Source organism: Mastigoproctus giganteus, chromosome 4 (assembly GCF_048544385.1).
Source record: "Mastigoproctus giganteus isolate SK-2022 chromosome 4, ASM4854438v1, whole genome shotgun sequence".
NCBI classification, from domain to species: Eukaryota; Metazoa; Arthropoda; class Arachnida; order Uropygi; family Thelyphonidae; genus Mastigoproctus; species Mastigoproctus giganteus.
In genome coordinates, this window is record NC_143578.1 from 2,439,236 (window position 1) to 2,460,573 (window position 21,338).

The window sequence follows — 21,338 nt, forward strand, 5'->3', positions numbered from 1 at the left end:
CATCCGCAGTTAGCCCAGACGTCTGGTTCCGAAATAATGCCAACCATCATTTTTACAGCAAAGGCGAGTCTGCTCTCATGGATAATGGCAGGAAGGCGTCTGATGTTTAGAGCTGCCGCCATCTGGGTGGTCCTTGGTGGAGAGGGAAGACGAAATTTCCATATGGCCCACTTCAATAGCGAAAATTCGCCCGCAAAAATCCGTCTCAGATGCGTTGTGGCAGTTGAGGTCCAGACTTCTGCGCCATAAAGTATGACCGGATAGACACATGTCTTAATATATCTGCACCCAACGGCCTGGTCATGGACATGCATAAGTTGTTGCTTAAGCATCCACCGGAGTCGACAGAACTTTATTTTCAGATGGTCCCTGTGTGGTAGAAAGGAGAGCTTCTGGTCAAAGATAACGCCCAGATCGGTGTGTTGCTGAACAGCAGAAATCGCAGATCCTCTTATATCGGGTTGCGTTTGAGCGAGAAGGTCAGCTGTTTCGACTTCTCAGGATTGATGTGAAGGCCGAAACCGGAGAGGAAGGCCTCGAGGTTCTGGATTTTCTGTACGATTAAGGCATTTGTGTAGTCAGCAGTGTCTCCAGGGTTGATAGCAGTGAACAGCTTTATATCATCATATCATCAGCGAAAGTGATAATATCAGTTCGGCCCGTCACGAAAGGCAGAAGAACAGCTGAGAACAAGATACCAGAGAGAACCCCGCCTTGTGGGACTCCAGCTGTAATAATCCTGGTGTAGCGCAGATTGCCATCACCAACAATAATGGTCCTGTTCTCAAGCATTGTCTGAATGACATCGATGAAAGGATAGATGGCGTGATGTTAAAATTTTCAGGTGACATAAAGATTGACAGAGTCGTTGATGATCATTGCCAAGCAGCGCTCCTTCGGGATGACTTGAACAGACTTCAAAGATGGTCAGAGAAGTGACAACTATGTTATAATGCTACTAAATGCATGGCCTTACGCTTGCAGAATAGCAACCCACAAATAATTATACACTTAGTGGGGTTGAATTAAAAACAGTGGAAGAGGAAATGCATCTGAGAGTTACAATACGGTCAGATATGAAGTTTTCTGAACAGGGTAAACAAGCTGCCAGGAAAGCCCATGGTGTCCCATCAATGATTTATCGGACGTGTTCTTCTGCTGTTTGAGGCTGCTTCTTGAACGGTTTTACGCTATGTCCTCCGGAACCATTTCCATTCTTCGCGCACGTGTGGAAAATAATTCCATTCACGACCGTCTAGCGAAGGCCACTGAAACTTCATTCTGTATTATGTGAGGGCGTATCGTCACAGTAATTTCACCAGTGACAGAATGGGCTGTCCCCTTTGGAATCTTCGGTATGTTTTATTCGAACTCCCTAACTGTGTAATTTTATCTCTTTTGTTATAATTATATTTTCGTATTTTAAATATTCGTTTTTGGTATTTAGTACTTTATATTGTATTATTTTGGCACCGGGCCGGCGTATCATTCCCCATTAAATGAAGGGAAATGTCACAAAATCACGTTTCCCTCAATTTGAGCGACTCGGGTATCGTGAAAGCCATTTTGCCACTTGACAGGTGATCATTCTTTGCTCGCTCGAAGATGTCTTAAGTTTGCGCATTAAATATCGCGAGAGGGTGCGTTCAAATGAAGACGCAATCAGCGCATTCGGACTGCGGGCGTGTCCACATACTCATTCACAATGCGCGTAAAATTCGCTTTTCACCATCGTTCAGAGAATGCCCTTCGGGCGTCTGCCATCTCGCGGGGTGGCGTAGTCGGGATGGCCAACCACACTTTAAACGACGACGACTTTCTTTTATTTCTGCCCGCTCAGGGGGTGAAAAAGGATTTCGCTTTCCTTCCGTATTGCAGGTCGCCTCTTTTAACGACTTCATTAATTGACGGAGACTTTCGTAGAAACGGGACGACGTTGTTAGGGAGAGTACCAGGAGCAAGAATATTGCGGATGGTGATCATCCACGAAGCTAGATGACATCACAGGGCTGAAAGTACAGGAACCATTAGCGGGAATGATCACGATTGTTGACCTGTGAGGAGAGAGGGGTAGCGGCAAAGGAATGGGTTGAACTGCAGGGAAAAGGAGATCGAAAGTGCTACATTGAGTTTGTCAATTACTGACACAGGGCACGGCGCAAATGCGTTAGAATTACTCTTTTCCTTAAAAGCTGTAGTCACGGAAGCTGCGAATGCATACGGACCATTGAGAAAATAATAGCCCGAGGAGGATGCCGACTTGGATGACCAGTGAGCTGGCCACTTGAAGAGAACAAACAGAAGATGGCACGGGACAGAGCGAAGAAAATAAACAAATAAGATCTTTATTGTAAAGTTCATCGGTACACGCAGGTACCACGACCCTACAATACCCTTCACGGCATCATGCCAGGGGTTAACAAGCGGCAGAGATAACCTCATCGGGATTATAAAGATTAAAGAAAAGTATTGAGGCCTACAACAGCTGCAAGTTGATGTGCAACAGTACCACGGAAAACTTTAGATTGGCAAAGACAGATTATGAGAAATCGCTGGCTAACAGAGCAAAGAACAGGGGCAAGTTTTTCGCGTACACTCCCGCCTAAAAGTTTGGAATCACAGCAATATGACAACAACTTTCGTTGATTTTTTTTTTTTTGACACTTTAAGGTTTAATATAAAAAAAAAAAAAAACACATTAGAAAGTATTCTAAGATTTTTTTCTATTAAGCATTGAAAATTTTACAGCAAAAAATATTGAAATGATTAATATTAACATCTACAATATATTAATTTTTCGTCAAAATATCCTCCACGAGATTTTATCACTGTCATGCACAGACATGGCATTCTGACGATCAAATTTATAGTGTCTGTAATAGTCTAATATTAATTGACTAACATTATTCCAAGCGATCTGCAAGGTTTCCGTCAATTTTGTGAAGGTGTTCCCATGAAAGCTCTATTGGGTTTAAGTCTGGAGATTGGGGAGTGTATAGTGACTTCCTTGCTAGAAAGTCTGCACAGCACAGCAGGGTAATTGTCTTGTAATATAATTTTTTCCCCCCAAAGTCGAAGTCCAGAGGATATTACATTATGTTCAAGAATGTTTTTAAAGCCTTCTTTTCTTAAAATTTCTTCAATTCTGACGAATTGAACCGCCACGGTGCTCTACTGTAGGCAATAAACAATGTGGCACTGTTTTATCTTCAGTTGATCCTCTCACATAAACTCTACGCTTGAATCCAAAAATTTGGATTCATCCGTCCACTGCTCCTCTTTACCACTCTTCATTTGTCCAATGTTGAATGCTCTTTGCCCAAAAGTCAAGCATTTCTTTAGATTTTTCCGGTTTTAATAAGGGTTTTCGGACCGCTACACCACCACGAAGTCCTGCTTGTTTAAGACGAAGTTTTAGAGTGGATATAGGCACGGGAGTTTCTCTGTTTCTATTGAACTTGGCTCGGATTTGAGGTGCAGGAAGTGGTCAGTTGCGTTTAGAAATCAGTGTTACGGCCTTATTCTTTTGTGCTTCCGTTGTTACGTGCGGTCGTGCCGATCGTGGTTTGACTTTAAACTGCCAATCTCCTTGAATCGTCGAATGCAGTTTGTACTCCTTTAAATACCCACTTTATTGCCAATACTTCTCACGGAATAACTTTCTTTTTACGGAGTTATAATAGCACTTCCTTTTTCAACGCTCAGTTGAGAGGGACTTGAGTGAGGGTGTGTAAGACTCTGAGAAGTGAAAATATAATGAATGAGGGTAAAATTTTCACTGTTGTAAATGTTTCAAGTTCTAGAGACTATAAATTGAAAACTGGGGAGAAAGATTTAGACTGGATTGCAGGCAGGTTTCTTTTAGCCATTGAACTGTTAATTACTGGAAGAAGTTGCCTTCGCGGCCGGTTCATTTGAGGCTGACTACTTGCGGAGATTGAAAGGTGAGTTGGATAAAAGCACCTGTGCGAGAAAGGCATGAAATAGTTGGCTTATTTTACTTTGTTATTTACTTTTTAAAAGGCTTACTTGCATCATATGGTTAATACTAATTTCGCGAACCTACTGCAGGTCGCCCCCTTGTTTTTTTTAAGAGTTCATTGGTTGACGGAGGTAATCCTGGAAACGGGCGTGTTCTAGTTTCGACCTGTTTACGCACTTCCTGAACGAATACAACGCAGTTCGCAGACACGGATTCACGTAACTCACTGTGGCCTTAGTTGCCTCCACGGTCACCTTAAACACGTTGGTAGTACCGTTAGAATTATTTTTACGTAAAAAGGAATTAAAATCGTTAAATGATTGTAAGACTTTGAAGAGACGGCGACATTCAAATGGTGAGGTTCGTTAGCCTTTTTCTTGTGACATGTTCGGCTGCAGAAATTCATTATAATATCTGCGCGTAATTAGGCCTCTTGTACATCCATTATGCGCACGAGGCCTTAATTAGGACTCGTGTGCATAATGGATATATAAGGAACGAATGTCAGAACGTAGTTGCTTCGGGTATACACGCGACCCAATTCTTCCCTAATAGGTGCTCTCCCGAGCGACTTGCAATTTTATAGCGATGCTTACACCTCGTAAGCAGCTGCAGCGACCTTTTCAGAAGTAAATAAATCCACCCTTTAGTCAAGGGTGGTTCATCCTGAGGAAAGTAAAGTGAATTTAGGGCTTTTGCCCTAAATTTACTTGAGGTATTCATAGACGTTTTTTACTGAAGTTAAATTGTGGAAGAATTCTTAAACTGTCTTCAATCGGACTGCAGTTAGGCGATCGGGCAGATATTCTTAGGTTTTTTTTCCCCTTTTGGAGGGGGAGAATGGATAAAAAAAATATTCTTCTTCGTAGATTATGCAAAGGCAGAATATGATTTTGAAATAAGGTTAAGGGGATGATTACCGCCCATGGACCCAACCTTCTTTTGTTTATTTGTTTATTTTTTACTGCGAATTAAACCATCACGAAATGTAGATTAGCCCTTGAACAGGCGCAGTCCACACACTCGACGTAATCACCCGGCGCGTGCCGTTGTCAAAACGGATTAGGAAAGGGAAATGCTGATTTCTGGTATTCCACTTCGATGTGGGCCACGTCCTCAAGGCCTTTGTCCACCAGCCAATGTGAAGCCCCTGGCATTCCTGCCGTGAAGAGTACATTGTATACATCCTTTTGTACACAATAAAGATTATATTTATTTACTTTTGAAGTCCACATCAATAAATAAAACATAACTGACGCCTATTTAAGTGTGGGGGGGGGGGAAACCTTCATTGAAACCGGGAGGAAAAAAATGAAAACAGTAATAACTTATCAGACCGTCAGATCCAGTACTGCGGGAGTGAGGGCGAAGGTTGGTTTGGTTGTTAAATGAGCTTTTCGAACGTTATAAGCTTTATATCTTTGTGCCGATCATTGAGAACACAAATGTAGAGATGATTCCCCATTTCAAGTGGAATCCAAAAGTCACAGCCGCTAAAAGCGAATAGTTTCCATTTCAATAATGCCCAATACGGAGCAATTATCGTGTACAGTACAAAGTATAAAGTACAAGCCCCGAACACATGTGTTTCGCATTATGTGTTCGGGGCTTGTAGTTAAGTTGTTGGAATCACTCCTATTCGGCGAAATTTGCTTCGAAACTTTTACGCTGGGATGCGCGCAACAGACGATTTCATTTCCCTCCGGAATCCTTCTTCTGCCTGATTCCGTCTTCGTTGGACGTCACCGTATCGACTGTCAAAAAGTAATCAGTTTCCCATCATGGCCCTCTTCGTGTGTATTTAGATCTCGTTTTTGGGAAGTAGTTCAGAAGTGTGCGGGGACGCCGGGGAAGGAGGGTGGATCCCACAGTGCAAACATTATACGATGGCAAACTCGATGTTGATAATACCATCGGAACCATCTGTGTTTCAGGAGAATCCACTGCTGGGAAACTACAGGCCACACTCAGCGGATCGCGTGCAATTCTCGCAATAAATGACTCCCCAAACGTTTACGCGAAACTGTAATAGGACTAATGGCCCGTTTTCTTGTACGGCTATGTCTGTATTGACATGTACGGAATGGATTGCAATACAGATTGCATCAATAACCAAATAACATCCATCCAAAGGCAATCTTCAGGTCTCAAACAATAGTACACTAATTTGTTAGCATATGACGTTTCAGGAGTCCTGCCGAACTGCATCTTCAGACTGTAAATGCTATAGGGGATATAAGAACATCTTCACAACGTAAAAATTACTATGTAACTTCTTAGTTCCTGCTCTCTAATACAAACAACAAAAACTTGCCTCGTGCACAGCTATATAAAGACGTGTGTATATGTAAGGGCGGCACCTAGAACGTTTGTTCAAGTATCTCTCGTATCTCTGTGAAGAACAGCATCACTACAAATGGGCCAGATATGTGTGTCACGTAGTTTCGTGTGTAATATGTGTGTGTTCTGTTCTTGCCTCTTGGTTACCCAGAAGCATCAGTCACCTGGACAGATGATTCTGCGTACTCGTCCACACCACGGGAAGGTGGGACAGTCCCAGTAAAACACGTACCGTCTCGAAAGAGACTCTGACCCACCTGGTGTTGTCAACAGGTGGGCCAGGAACCTCTGTGGATCCATTCCAGAGGGAAGAGAGGAAAGAGAAAAAAAAATAAATAAATAAAATACCCGTGGTGCAGGTTGTAAAAAAATAATAATAATAAATAAATAAAATAATAATTAAAATAAAAAAATAAATAAAGAAAGAAAATAATAAAAATAGCTAATGGTGCAGGTAAAAATAAAGTAATATATTTATACAGTATATGAAACATTAAAATAAAATAAAAATTGATATGGCAAATTTAGCAAAAAAAAAAAACCCGAACTAAAATAAATAATAATAATAATAAAAATAAATTTTAAAAAATATAAAAAAATTAAAAAAAAATTGAATTTAGCCTTCCCCTTCACAAGTGTGAAATCTAGGCAGTAGAATTGTTTTTCTGATTTTGGTTGGCATTGGCATTCAAGGTCTTTCGCCTGGTAAAAATGCCAGATGCAAAGGCCTGCAAGGAGGAAAGATTGTCTGGAGTCTGGATTAGTTGATCCACATGGTTTGGAGAGAAGTTCGGAATGTCTCTCCGAAGGCGATCTCTGAGTCCTCGTACAAGTCACAATCAAAAAGAAGGTGGTACCAGTTTTCCTTGGCTCCACAAAAGCATAGGTCGGTAGCGAGAAGCCCCAGTTGATACAGCTTTACATTCAGGGAGCCATGGCCGGTTACCAAGAAGGATGTCTCAAGGCTGAGAGAAAACCAGGATCTTGCAGTTTTCGTCATTGCAAACTTTACCTCGGGGAGGAATCTTTTGGTTACTGTGCCTTGTGGCGAGTATTCCACCTGGTTTGCCAGATGTTGACCAGTTCATTGTAACATCGTGTTTTTTCACGCTTATCATCTGCAGTGAGATTAAGCTCAATGTCCAGAATACAGATTGGTATTTTCTTTCTGATTCTGAAGCAGAGCCCACGGAAGATCGTAAACAAATCAAGCGGGAGAGTTCCCGCAATTACCTGAATAGCTGCCGTGGAGACAGTCCTGCAAATACGGTGGGTGGCCAGGATCATTCCTCTTTGAATGAAGTTCAGTTTATTTCTCATTTTTATAATAACTGCACGGTGGAACCACACACCGGCAGCACAAGTTACAATGGGTATGAATACTGCTTTGTAGTATAGCGATAACGTTCTCTTCGACAAACCCCAATCACTTCTAGAGACTCTGAGGATGGAGGCAGAAAAACCTTTAACTTTGGTGCTGAGGTGTTGGAGGTGTGGGAAGAAGCAGAGTTTGTAGTCTATAGTGACCCCTAAAAGGCCCTGCTTGCGTAACTCAAGGCAGTTGCACACCCGCGATCTTGGTTTGCGGCGGTCTCCGCAGGTCACGTTTGTTCTTGATCATCATCATTTTGGATTTAGCTGGATTTATGTGTAGTTCGTTTAACCTGGTCTAGATGGGGAGATTGGACAAAACATGCTGAACATTAGCTTCCAGAGCAGCGCGTAAGTTTCCAGACACGATGATGGTGAGATCATCCGCAAATGCTACAATTTTTGTGTTGTCAAAGGAGTTACCAAGCCAATTTTGGAGAACCATGTTCCAGACCAGGGACCCCAGGACAGAGCCCTGAGGACAACCCCGGTAGACAGGCCTTGTGATCTGAAGAAATTTTGATTTTACTACTACGGAGCGCTCTGAAAAGTAGTTCTGGAACAGCCTTGTACAAAGAGAACTAGGTGTAGGATACGGTTCGAGGTTATGAAGACTAGATGGACGAATGTAGAATATGGCGAGCTGGTTCCTGGAACCAGCTCGCTGTATTCGACGTAACTGATAAATGGCTATGTTTGGTATTCAAATAAGTAGTCATAATTAGACTACTACCACAGGAAGCATCTTGATATTTGTCTCTTCCGCTCCAAGATACGGTTTTACGTGTAAAAAAAAAAAACTTATTCATATTAAATTTAATATTATATTAAAACTTTATTGAGAAAAAGCAAAAAATAAAATAAATAGATAAAATTCGCCAAAAGACGTACGCAACATCTCATCAAAAATGGCTGCTCTTATCAAAGTAAAACTGCGCCTGCGCGATTCTCCTGATCACCCCCTTAGGGTTGCCAACTTTTATATGTTCAGTATATCGCCATCCCTCGCGGCAAAGAATACTGCGCCGTGAGGAAAAAGAGAAGTTTCAGAACCACTGCTCTCAGCTCGCTTCCTTTCATTATTTGCTCCCACCAACACAAATTTAGATTCATTTTCATTATTTATTTTCATTATTTGCTACCACCGACACAAATTTAGAGCGGCAATCCAATTGGTGATAATGTTTTTTTTTTTTTTTTTGTTTTTTTTTACGATCGTTGCGCAATTTGTCGGTTCTGTTTCTTCCATCATTCGTGCGCGTTCATTCACGAAACGTCAGCTTTGAAGGCCGACACCACTATTTTTAGTAATAATGAAGGAGTTTGTCGCATTGCCCACTAAATACGCAATACGTGATGTCAGAATAAAGATAAATATGACAAGATCTGCACGCCATCTTTATTTTGATTGTTGAAAAAAATAAATAAATAAAACGATAAAATTGCGTGGACTCGATGGTAATATAAATAAAATAAAACTTAGGGGTTCTTGATAATAATACATTTAAAACATATTCTTGTCAAGGTGATTGTTTTCTTGGGAACATAATCCGATGTATTTAACTGGTTCTCAGTGCCGGACCGTATTGGCTTTCTTTCAGCACTATTTTCATTCTATGTCTAATTCTAGCTACTAAACAGATATCCTGGGGAATTACTTTTCCTCGTCCTTTTCTTTATCGTCTCCGGATGGGGGACTCTCTGCTCCTGATCTTTTCCTCACGGCTATCTTCCATCGTCTCGGCTTATGGACTCTTCTGGCATTCCCCTCTGTAGGCACTCTGGGATTCTCCGTCTCTGAAAGTCAGGTAGTCTGCATCCTTCCATTAATTTTCTTATTGAGATGAGACTCGTGCTTCCAATGCCTTCCTCCTGCTACGTATCAGACTTTCTTCTCACTTTCTCACAACCAGCATCACTTCTCCGCACTTTTACACTTGAGCACTTGCACTTCTACATAACTTTTTTTTTTTTCTTTCTTAACCCTTCCCCTCATTATCACTTCTTCCTCCCACTCTACTCCGAAACCTTCCGTCTTTCCTTTTTGTTCTCCCTGTCCCAATCATTTCCACCTCCTGCGTCTCTGTTCTTATTCGCTCACGTCTTCCTTTGTCCTTAACGTGTCCTGTATGGACAGGCTGTCCTTCCCTAGAAGTACACGTGTTGTTTTCGGATCTGCTTCTCTCGGTGACTTTTCCTTGGCGGTTACTTCCAGTAATCCTTTTTGAAGCTTAAGTTATCTTCTATTACGGGTCACGGCTTTTTTCTTCCCCGAAGTACAGACAATTTCTGGCAGAGGCATTTTCTCTCCGCGTTCCCTTCTTACTCAGAATTGTCCCCATTGACAGCGCTAATCAGCGCTCTACCTCAAACGGACTCATATGGCAACTTTAGAAACACGAGCAATTAGCCTACCCTATCTGTTTTGTATAATTTAATTCCAATGACAAAATTTCTTTTTCTAGACTTGTAAGATTGACATCTTACAAATCTTTGTTATTTGAGTGCCCTAATGTGTGTAGATGAAATTTGCCGGCATCGAAGTGCAATTTTTGTACGTTATAATATTCGGGAAATGTATTCAGAGAGAAGCTGTTTTGGAACACAGAAGAATAAGACAATTGTTGTCCTCTTTTTCCGTGTTTTTTATTTATTTTGCGACCGACAGGATTACAGATGGCCGGACTTGGTTCACCTCTAGCGGATTTATGTAGGATAGAGCCTGTGCGCGCAATCCGGTTGTCCATTAACGTTTAACGAAGACGATCGGATTAAAATCGAAATTAAAGTTCAACGGGCAATGAAATGCACTTAAGGAGAACTCGTGTCAATTGGATGATTGAATCGATGAATTCGGTTAATGAAGATGCCAGAATGTTATGAAAGAGTGCTTTCTGGGAATCAAAAACAAAATATACATTACACGTTGTGAGTGTATTTTACTGCAATTATGGCGTGGAGCAGAAGAGCTTGCAATTTCAGTGTCCTGCACATTTGAAATTCAGTAAAATTTATGAGGAGTCGCCAGAGCTCTCAAAGAGAGCTATGTTTCGAGGGCCCTTATAGACCAAATGATGCACGAGTAAATAGCTCAGTGGATGCTGGCTACTATTATCCAAGTCTTTTTATTTTAATCTGTTTTTTTTTTATTTATTTATTTCAAATTTAGGCCTTACAAAGAATTTCCAATATACGAAGAAGTAAAAAAAGGAATAGTATTCAAACTGTGTATGGAACAGAATACAACTTTCGGGTTACAAGACCGTGTGAGATCTCTTTTTTAGGGTCCGAGGTCTAACGAAGGACCCTTATAATGTCACTCGGTTGCCTTTCTGCCGTCCATCTGTCACAGCATTGTATCTCTGGAACCACTCAACCTATTAACTTGAAATTTTGTAGGGTTTTGTACATCACGTGGGCCAACATAACGCCATATTGATCGTTGTTCACAAAAATTTGTCTGAGAAATGGGGATGAAATGTTGGGGTGGGGACAAAAAATGTTGTCCACAACCTATAGCTTATTATACACCTTTGGAAATAGCTCAACGTAGGTTTAAAATATTATTTTAACATATTTTTTAAATTAAAAATGGCGGCGCCAGACAGGGAAATGTGAGTCATTTTCGTGTTCCCCCTCTATTTCTGTCGCTAATGGAGCTAAAAATTTAAGACACATTAGCTATGTATGCGTTATTCTCACAGAGAAAACTTGCCAGATGCTCTTAAAGGGCCACCTTGACCCACGTAGGCCACCAAAGATCAAACTTAGGAACACAACAATCAAACTGGTTGAATCATACAAATACTTGGGGGTAATGCTGGATAACAAGCTCAGTTTCATTCCTCATGCTAAGTACTTGCTAAGGAAAACCAAAATCTTAACAGGAAACCTAATGAAAATAACCAGGAAATCATGGAAGATAAAGCCATCAACGCTAAGACTATATTATAATACCCTCTTCCTCCCCACTGTTTGCTACGCTGCAGGAGCTTGGGCACCGAGCCTGAGCAGAGGACAAGTCCGCAAAATACTTCTGCGAGCCCAACGCTTCTTCCTCCTGGCCACCTCCAGGGCTTGCCGGACAATCTCTACCGCTGCCCTAAGTGTCATCTGTGGGAAACGTCCAGTAATATACGATGTGATTGACACCTTCCTGCAATACCAAAGAAAACAGCCCATTCCCAAGAGCATAGCACAATACAGCATAGATGCTGCCCTACCAACTAAAGAAGATAACAACCGGCTCAGACAATTGTACTTAGCTGACTGGCAAAGGGACTGGACCGATTCTCCCCTTGGCAGAATAACATTTACATACTTGCCAGAAGTTATAGAAATCAATAAAACAAGCAAGCCCTGGATCAACCCGGGACTCTATACAATGTTTCTACTAACAGGACATGGCAGCATAAATGCCAAGCTCTTCACTTTCAACCTGGTTGAATCCCCCAACTGTACTTGCGGGGAGCTTGAGACGGTGTCCCATATCATCTTTGACTGCAATTACTATGTGGACCTTAGAACACAACTCCAAATTGTAACAAACGTTTACAACCCCAATGACCTGCCAATGCTACTCGACAGCCCCGAGTCCTTCTCAGCGCTGGCCACCTTCGCGGAAAAGGTATTCTCCCGTAGAAAGAGAATACAAGCCACAGGAAACTAGGAACACAAGAATAAACACTGCTACAGACTGTATTGGAATCAATGTAAATCAACGTATTAATTGAGTGCGCTTCAACTCCAGGTCAGGATTGGGCCCTGCGGGAATTGGGCGCACTCCAAACCATGTTACTTCAGTAATTCCAAAAAAAAAAAAAAAAAAATTTAAGGGTGTGGTCGTTCCAGGACAGGATTGGGCCCTGCGGGAACTGGGCACACTCCAAACCATGTAGAGCCAATGTTGAATTTAAAATACTATGGGTGTGTCCCGTGATCTAGGTCAGGATTGGGCCCTGCGGATCCGGGTGCACAACTATATAGATTGAAGCTGAGTTAACACAAAATGTGTTATTGATAACTGATTCTAAACAAGATAGTAGAACCTGGCTGCCTCCTCGCGGCTAGGGACGGGAGCGGGGGTTGAGGCTCTACTTGCCTTCAGCCCCCTGCTGCTAAATGCCAGATGCCAGCCACAACAACATATACAACACTCCACACACACTAAAATGAACATCAAAGATCTAAGTGCCATCAGCATTAAGAATCCTAAACTAAATTAGTCTAATACGCCATACTACTCTATCTCGCGCCTTCCAAACTTCCAAACCTTAAACTAGCGATAAACTTAATTCTTCCCTAGTGCATTCATGTCACCCTATACTAAACTAACGTTAAACTTAAACTCCTCGCACGCGCGGGTGTAAATAGTAATCCCAAAGCAAAACGCGGCTAAACCTAAATTAAACTCAAAATAGTCACTGATGTCGTATCAAAATTCAAAATTCAAGTCGTTCTCCTTAGATGAATCATTACAATTCTGCTGGCAATAACTACCGCTTAATAGACGGCGGACATAGGGGGAACCCTGGAAACCGCCAGTAACCCACATAAATACACACATACACCTGGATGATGGAAATGTATGTATAATTGTATATAAACCTATACAAGTTTTGTATATATATGAAATGAATGTATGTAAATTTTTTTTTTTGATTTGGTAGTTGTTGGCGCATCGGCTTCTGTGGCCATATTGCACCTCCCAAGGTTTTTGCAGTACTTTGATCCAAGCCCGAGGCGGGAATCGAACCCGCGACCTTTGGGTTGCCGGGCAGGTACTTTACCCACTCGGCTAGCCCGGTCGGCTGTATGTAAATTGTGTGTATTAATAAATGTATGTAATGTAAATGTATGTATGCGTTATTCTGTGCTTATCAAGAGAAAATTATTCCGATTGAAATCTATCATTTACTTTTTGTCTAAAAATTAAAAAAACAACTTTTTGTTATTTTTTTGTAATCCGCTCGTTATTCTTTGCTTTTTGCACCCTGACGATTTTCAATATGTTCGAGTCCAGCTGGTTTCTTGTTTTGCATTTTGTTTGTGCGCAGTGCGGGAAAAAAGTGCCCACTGCGCAACTGCGCGACCAAGTTGAGACGGCGGGATGTCTTTGTACGCGATAATAGCCGTCGTGATGTGGCACGTGGGTCGCACAGCGGCGGGCGAACAAAAAAGAGACGTCTCGTAAAGCTCGCTTGTCGGGTGTTGCGTAAGTAGAGAACGTCGGTGCGCGTCACGATGCGTATCGAGACGGACGGCGCTTCCGCATTATAATGTGCCGATTGTTGACGTGTGGTGACCAGCACGTCTGCTTCTGTGGCAGCAGTAAAGTTAGGCTCGTGTGGTAGTGCGCCACTTCTCTTCGCTATTCGCAGGTCAGTTTCTTTTGTATTTCCGTCTTAGCGAAAGCCCCCGTGTTTGGATCGGATTAATTCATCGGCGTCGCTTGTGTTGTCGTAGCGATAGAACTGCGTTTGGTGACACTTCTTTAAAATGAACTTTTCACTTCGTACCGAACGCGCAGTTCAACTTGCTCCGTTAATTAACTGCGCACAAACGGACGGCATATTGTTGACGACGGAAAATTATGACTGTTGTAAACAAGGAGTTGGTAACTTATGTATTTTAATTTTAAAAAAAACTAGAAAAATATTTTAAATAACGTTGATAGTTTCAATTATTATTATTATTATTATTATTTTTTTGTTTTTGTGCGAAATATTTTCCAAGTTTACTTTTTCATTAGACGTGCTCGCAAATACGTACAGTGATTTTTATTTTCGCCGTGTCTGTACGCCCGACCGCATGTAACAACTGATAAATCTTTTTGTCCTACCAAACTAAAGTTTGCATGGGTGAGTGACACGGCAGTAAATGCTAGGGGATAATTAAAACCTCAAGGAGAATTCACAGAAATTTCCCGCTGCCATCATTAAGGGGGTCTTTAGCTCAAAAAAAATTCACTCGCAGTCGACAGGATTCGAACCTGTGCGGGGAAACCCCAATGGATTTCGAGTCCATCGCCTTAACCACTCGGCCACGACTGCCTGTTTCTTAACTTTATTTCAGTGGACCTATTTTAACGAAATTTTATATACGAGTATTTCAGGAAGGTTTGTCGAGTCTTCTCAAACTTTCTCACAAATTCGACACTTTTTAAATTTTTGTAAAGTTGGTTTATCTCTGTACATAAATGGAAATATATTTCTAATGTTTTACTCCCTGGAAGGTTTTAAAACCACTTAGGATTCAACAGCACCTATCGTTCGCGCGTGCGCACACACGCACAGAAATTTCCTAGTCTGGACAGTCGATTATCCCTAAAGAGGGAAACGTCGGAATCGAAACCAATTTTTCAATGTAATTTTTATATGGTCCCTGAGTAAGTTTTAGGTCTGATTCCCACAGAATCACTTCGATAAAATCGGAACTGCAGCTGTGGTCCTTTCAAAACTTCCTCCAATATTGCTACCCAACTCGTTGTTAACATGACTTGGAGAACGTTCAGTGCAGGAGATGGGGCCCCCGTAGCCATGTTAGCAAGGACGCAAGGCTGTACTGAGTGGAGTGTGCGGGGTTCGAGACCAGCTGTCGGTAGTCGATTTCCTCCTCAGTATCTTGAGTTAGTCAGTCTCAAGGCTGGGCGCTATAAGCAAATCAAATCCAAGGATCCTGACTAGAAATGCATTCGAAAAAAAAAAAAAAAGTGCAGGAGATTAAAAACAAAAAAATGTAACAAAATCCTTACATTACTTAGCTTGTTTAAATTCTGTATCGATACTTAAAATACAATATAAACTACAATATAAATAATATTGTATTGCAAAAAGCATTTTGGAATATTTAAAGGATTATTTCGTGATAGTGAAATTTCTTCTTGTTCACGAACATCTGAATGGTATTTTATTACTATTATTAATGACAATCCCAAATCGAAAAATCATTGGAACTCATTGTATACGCTTAATACCACGAATGGATTTCTAGGAAACGTGCCATTGAATTTCTGTACTTTTGTAATTTCTGGGAATTAAAACTTTCAGGAAATGAAATAAACAAAAATAAATACTTTCAGGAAACAAGTAGAGGAGTCTACCTGTTTCCTTTTTAGTCTATAGAACAAAACTAAAGTGGACGAATTCACGTTGAACTGTGATTGAATGTTGACTAGCCGATGCACTTGTTCGAGCTGCTCTACAAGCATGAAGTGGAAGTTGAGAGAACAGCGCCCATGGAAGCATCTTATGTACAAAAGGAATGCGGCACAAACTGAACGTCAGCGTGATAGGCAGCGGCTTGAATTTTTGGGTGGGATCGATCATTAGTTAGCCATTTAACTGAATTCTGAAGATTCATTAACTCTCTTCCATAATGAGGAGAATGTAGGGAGTTAGTGGCTGCTAAGAAGTAAAAGAGAACTTCGTTTGTCGTTGAAAGCAACGTATGACAAACAGAAAAAAAAAAAAAAAAAAAATGTTACGAACGTCGGAGGGAATTGACTATCCACTTGGAAAAATTGGAAGGCAAGCCAAAAGATGGAAGTTTACTTAGTAAGGCCAAACCCAGTTGAAGGCTACAGAAATAGGTTGAGCAACTGTTTGAAGTTCTTAAATATTTCTGTGGAATTTATTGAAGGAGGAGTGGCATAAGCCACCCGAAGCGCCGTTCTGGTTCGTTATACGCATCGGTATGTTGTCATGTATACCTAATTCAAATAAGATATTAACGAGAGTTCCTGTTCTTAAAATTTTTCATTGCGACCTCTGTGTGGAATCCTTATCGTTATCAAATGGAAGGTTCGAAGATAGTGCAACAGCTAATTACTCTAAATGTTAAAAGGGTACTTCGTCCTCTACTGACGCTTAACATTTGATGTATGTGTAGGCCTAAAACGGCTTTCTCAAGTTCATGTCAATTCGAGTTCGTCAACCTTCCGGAAAGGGTTAAGTCAAGTGGAATTACTCTCCACTCTTAGAATAATTAATGGAAAAAAGAATTATCATAAAATAAATTACGCTCTCGCCTCTCCTTAGTGTACTATATAAAGATTGGCATTTTCTAGAATCTTCTTTGAAAGTTTCCTATTTGTCGGATAGTTTTACAAATTTTCAATAGACAGAAGTCAGTGTGCTTGAGGCCCTGGAAAATTTAATCCTCCCCATTTACCCCATGACAATACTTATCTCGGTAGATATGGCCCACATTAATACATTCTGAAACACTGCCCTGGTAATGTTGTCTTAATGCAAACGTTCTTCGTATTAATTTTCCTTAACTGCTTCTGAGAAAGCATCCAATCTACAATCTGCAGCCCGTCTGCGAAAGAAAGTTCCTCTGACAATATTGATATTCGTTTTTCCGTATAAATTTTCATCAAAATTGTCGCATGCATTTCTTTGCAGTACATCTCCCTCCCCAATCTCATTTTTTTTTCTCTCATCACCATGCCACAACAGTTTGACTCAACATCTTGGTTTATGTTCGTAAGTAGGCCAGTGGTCTCCAAAGTTGGGTGCGCGAGATGATCAATGGGGTGATATGGTAAATAGCGATGCAGTCCTTCCATTTGGATCAATGTACCTATGTGAGGTGACTTTCTCTGCAATGACTATTATTAAAACCACGTTTAGAAATAAACTTAACTTGGAACTAGTTCTTCGGGTAGCCGTGTCCCAAAATATGAAACCAAGATACACAGCAATAATGAAAAATATTCAAGCACATTACTATATAGTAACGCAGTTCCTGATGCATGGTCAGGTGTAGTCCCCTGATGAAATACCTGAACATGTATCGATACAGGCATTCAAGATTTTCTCTCTCTCTCTCTCTCTCTCTCTCTTCAGCTGACTGCATATTTGCCTTACCTGTATTCGACTTTTATCTAAATTTGCCCACCCATATCTGATGACAAATTTACCACTTTTTATTTTATTATTATTTTATTTGCATTTTACCTTATTATTAATAATTTTACTTTGCAGTTCACTCACCTCCTATTGGCTTTGTAATTCGGCCCATAATTTTCTTAATTCATCATAACTTTTAGGATATTAACATTCTTTCACCTTTTTACAAATCTACTATACAGTACTTCTTTTTCTATTATCCTTATCCTTCTAGTCACTGACACTTTGTTTAATTTTCACCTCCATCTATGCATACTCTATCTAATATATCTATTCACACACACACACACACACCGATGAGCCAAAACATTATGACCAGCGAGTCGTTATACAAATCGAAGCAACTGCAGGTGAACTACGGCGCGTGCGCGGGTCGGGACACTATAAAAAATACCTGATACCGAGCTCCGTTAATCAGTGTTACTCTTGTTCTTTAGTGGAAAAGGCAGCGGACTTAAGCGAGTTTGACAAAGCCAAATTGTAATGGCCAGACGACCGGGTCAGAGCATATCCGAAACGGCACGGCTGGCGGGATGCTCACGGTCAGCCATGGTTAGTACCTACCGAAAGTGGTCCGAGGGGGGGGGGGAGGAAACCCACGAACCGCCGGCGAGGTGTTGGACGACGACGGCTCATCGATGCTCGAGATGAGCAAAGACTCTCCCGGATGGTACGTGACAACAGAAGGCCGACTGTAGCGCAACTAGCCGGTAATTGGAATGCTGGTGACGGGAGTACTGTGTCACAACACAGTACATCGAACCCTGCTGAAAATGGGGCTGTGTAGCCGCAGGCCGCTCCGAGTGCCCATGCTAACCACGGTTTACTGGCGACAGCGCCTACAATGGGCACGCGAGCATCGAAACTGGACTTCCAATCACTCGAAACTTGAGTGATTGGAAGAAGGGCGTCTGGTCCGATGAATCACGTTTCCTGTTGCACCATGTGGACTACCGGGTATGTGTGCGTCGTTTACCTGGGGAAGTGATGGCGCCTGGATGTACCGTGGGATGAAAACAAGCTGGTGGCAGCGGTGTCATGCTTTGGGCGATGTTCTGCTGGGATATCATGGGTCCAGTCATCCATGTGCCGGGCATTCTGACGTCTACCATCTACCTAAACATCATTGCCGTACACCCTTTCATGGCAACGGTCCTCCCTTCTGGCAGTGCCGTCTTTCAGCAGGATAATGCGCCATGCCACATCGCCCAGATTGTTCCAGACTGTTTTGCGAAACATGAGGAAGACTTCTAGGTATTGCCCTGGCCTCCAAATTCCCCAGACACCAATCCCATCGTGCATCTATGGTTTGTGTTGGAACAGCAACTCCGATCTGCGGCGGGATGTTGTAGCGTGAATGCCTCTCCTGGTACGAGCTGTTTTGGCTGCACGTGGAGGACCAACATCATATTAAGTAGGTGGTCATAATGATTTGGCTCATCGGTGTATATATAATATTATTTTTTAAATTAATTTTTTATTATAACTTCACCTTAGAGTGAATACAATACAGTACTCGTATCCACGCTGCTGTTTGCGCCCCTCTTCGTCTTATTTAAACATCAAATAAGCAATATCCGATTTTACTTGAAATTATTATTTTTTTAAATTTATTTCTCTCGTTCATCTTAAGTGTTCGCCTGTTAACTCTGCAGTATGGAAAGTGTCACGCGCTTATTACGCTGTAATTTTACGTAAAATGAAACTATTACCCGCGTGTGCTTTATTTCACGCTTGATGGAGTAAGTTTACTGAGTGTTGGGAGGCAGACATTTATTTTCATGAAATTAAGCGAGAATAATGATTAAAACGAATGCCACTTCACCGATGATAAGAATTATCTTTTGTGTTTATCGCGTGCGCTGTAGAGAATTGCATTAAATGTTCACAGATGGCGTCACAGTAGGGATACGCTTCCATTTGCGAAATTGTTTCACAAAAGAAATGCAACATCAAATCAACGTCACCGCTGTAAATTCGTATTTTGCGACGATGAAAATCGTAAACTCGGGTGTAACTGCGAGTTTTAGCATAAATATCAGATATGAGCCTTTTTGATTTTTATTAATTCATTTATTTATTTTGATTAATTAAAGTATTGACTTGGTGTGAGGCTTTTGCTTCATCAAGCAAGGAAAAAAAAGGTGTCTCAACTAACCATGGAGACAACTTTTTGTAATGATTGGCGATTCACAGGTTGAAGCAAAACTTCCTAAAATCCATCCCCCCCCCTCCATTTTGCTTTTTTGGTTAAAGCTCGTTAAGAGTAAATTTCGCCTTCATCCATCTCAGAAACTTCAGCCTTGTTCTATCCAAATTGTTTGTTTTCCAGTTGTGTAGCTCACATTCACTCCTATAGCTTTTATATGCATCTGGAATCTGGTCTTCAGCACCTGCCTCTCTGCGTAACTGGATTCTGCGGTGGCTGAACCGTCTGGGAAGGAACCCATTCACCATCTCGAAATGTATTCTTCTAGTCAATCTAGGCGTGACTTCCCCTCCTGGAAGCTCACTGTTCTCAAAAAAAAAAAAAAAACCTGTCCGCACTCTAAGCTGCTAACCCGTCAGATTGATGCCCCATCGATAGAGGGTATTATCTCACTCCCAAAAGCAAGCAACAGAAATCACCAGAGTGGGAAACATCCACATAGGATGAAGCTCACTACCTTGGACTTGAAAGGAATGTTCCCGTGTAACATGATCCAACACTTCAGCACCTTCTCCATAGTTCCAAATAAGTTTGGAGAAAACAGAACATACAGAAGCCAAATTATGGACCAAATCACCAGAACTACTATAAAATCTGAGCTTTATTTATATCAGAAATGTAAATAATTTAATGTAAAAATATATTGTAAAAGCTAAACAAATTATAATGACAATTACAGAAATGAAATGTGGGTCAAGCTGTATATATAATTGCAATGTTAATTTAAATATCAATTTTATTTTAAAGTTAATCGTTACTGCTATTAAGTAAATATAATTCTGATTAATGTCATTAAATTATTAACACGAAAATTTGTATAAAATTGTACGCTGTATATAAAATATATATTTGTACACCCTCTTAGCCCACTGGCTGTTCAAGGGGTGAACCTAAGGTAAATAAACAGATGATAACAATAAAAATAATAATTCGAAGTTGAAGTCTCATTAGTCGTGTGTCCCCGCTTTTGGACTTTGAATAAGTTCGTCTTTATTTAACAACTATGTTGCCTCCATTTCTGCAGTAGTGTTTGCGAGTGTCGAAATTGACTCATACACGTAACTATAACCTCCCCCCCCCCTAACTTACAACAGTTGTTCCGTAAATCATCGCAAGGATTCCATGTCCTATCCTTTGCCATTTTCACCCCAAAATCGCTTCATCCCTCCGCCATTTTTAATTCCACCCTCCCCAAATGTGTGTTATTTTTTGTTCGGGAAAACCTCACATTTTGCAACATTAAAACAGTTTCCATTTATCCGATCATCCTTGAAATCTATCAGAGTCGTTCTGGAGGAGCGCTCTCCCAATTTCGCACGATTCTGCAGTTACGATATGGCGCATTGCATCCCTTCGTCAGTGCGATGATGGACGAGAAGTACTCGTTCAGTTCAGCAGCTGGGTTATCAGTGACTTCGCCACATCATCAAACCCAATCTGATCTGCCCTTTTCTTTTTTTTAAGTATCTGTAAAACCCCATTCCCGTTTTTGCTCTCTTAGTCGGCTATTTGCAGCGTAACC

General features: G+C 41.2%; 1 protein-coding gene and 1 non-coding gene across 2 annotated transcripts in view; one reads left to right on the plus strand and one right to left on the minus strand.

Annotated features, from left to right (window-relative positions):
* LOC150086333 (calcium-regulated heat stable protein 1-like) overlaps window positions 1-21,338 on the plus strand; it is a 148,513-nt gene that overhangs the window by 105,445 nt on the left and 21,730 nt on the right. The gene's annotated exons all lie outside the window — the stretch shown is intronic.
* On the minus strand, window positions 14,664-14,745 carry TRNAS-CGA (transfer RNA serine (anticodon CGA)). Its single transcript has one exon. It is a non-coding gene; the product is annotated as a tRNA-Ser (tRNA).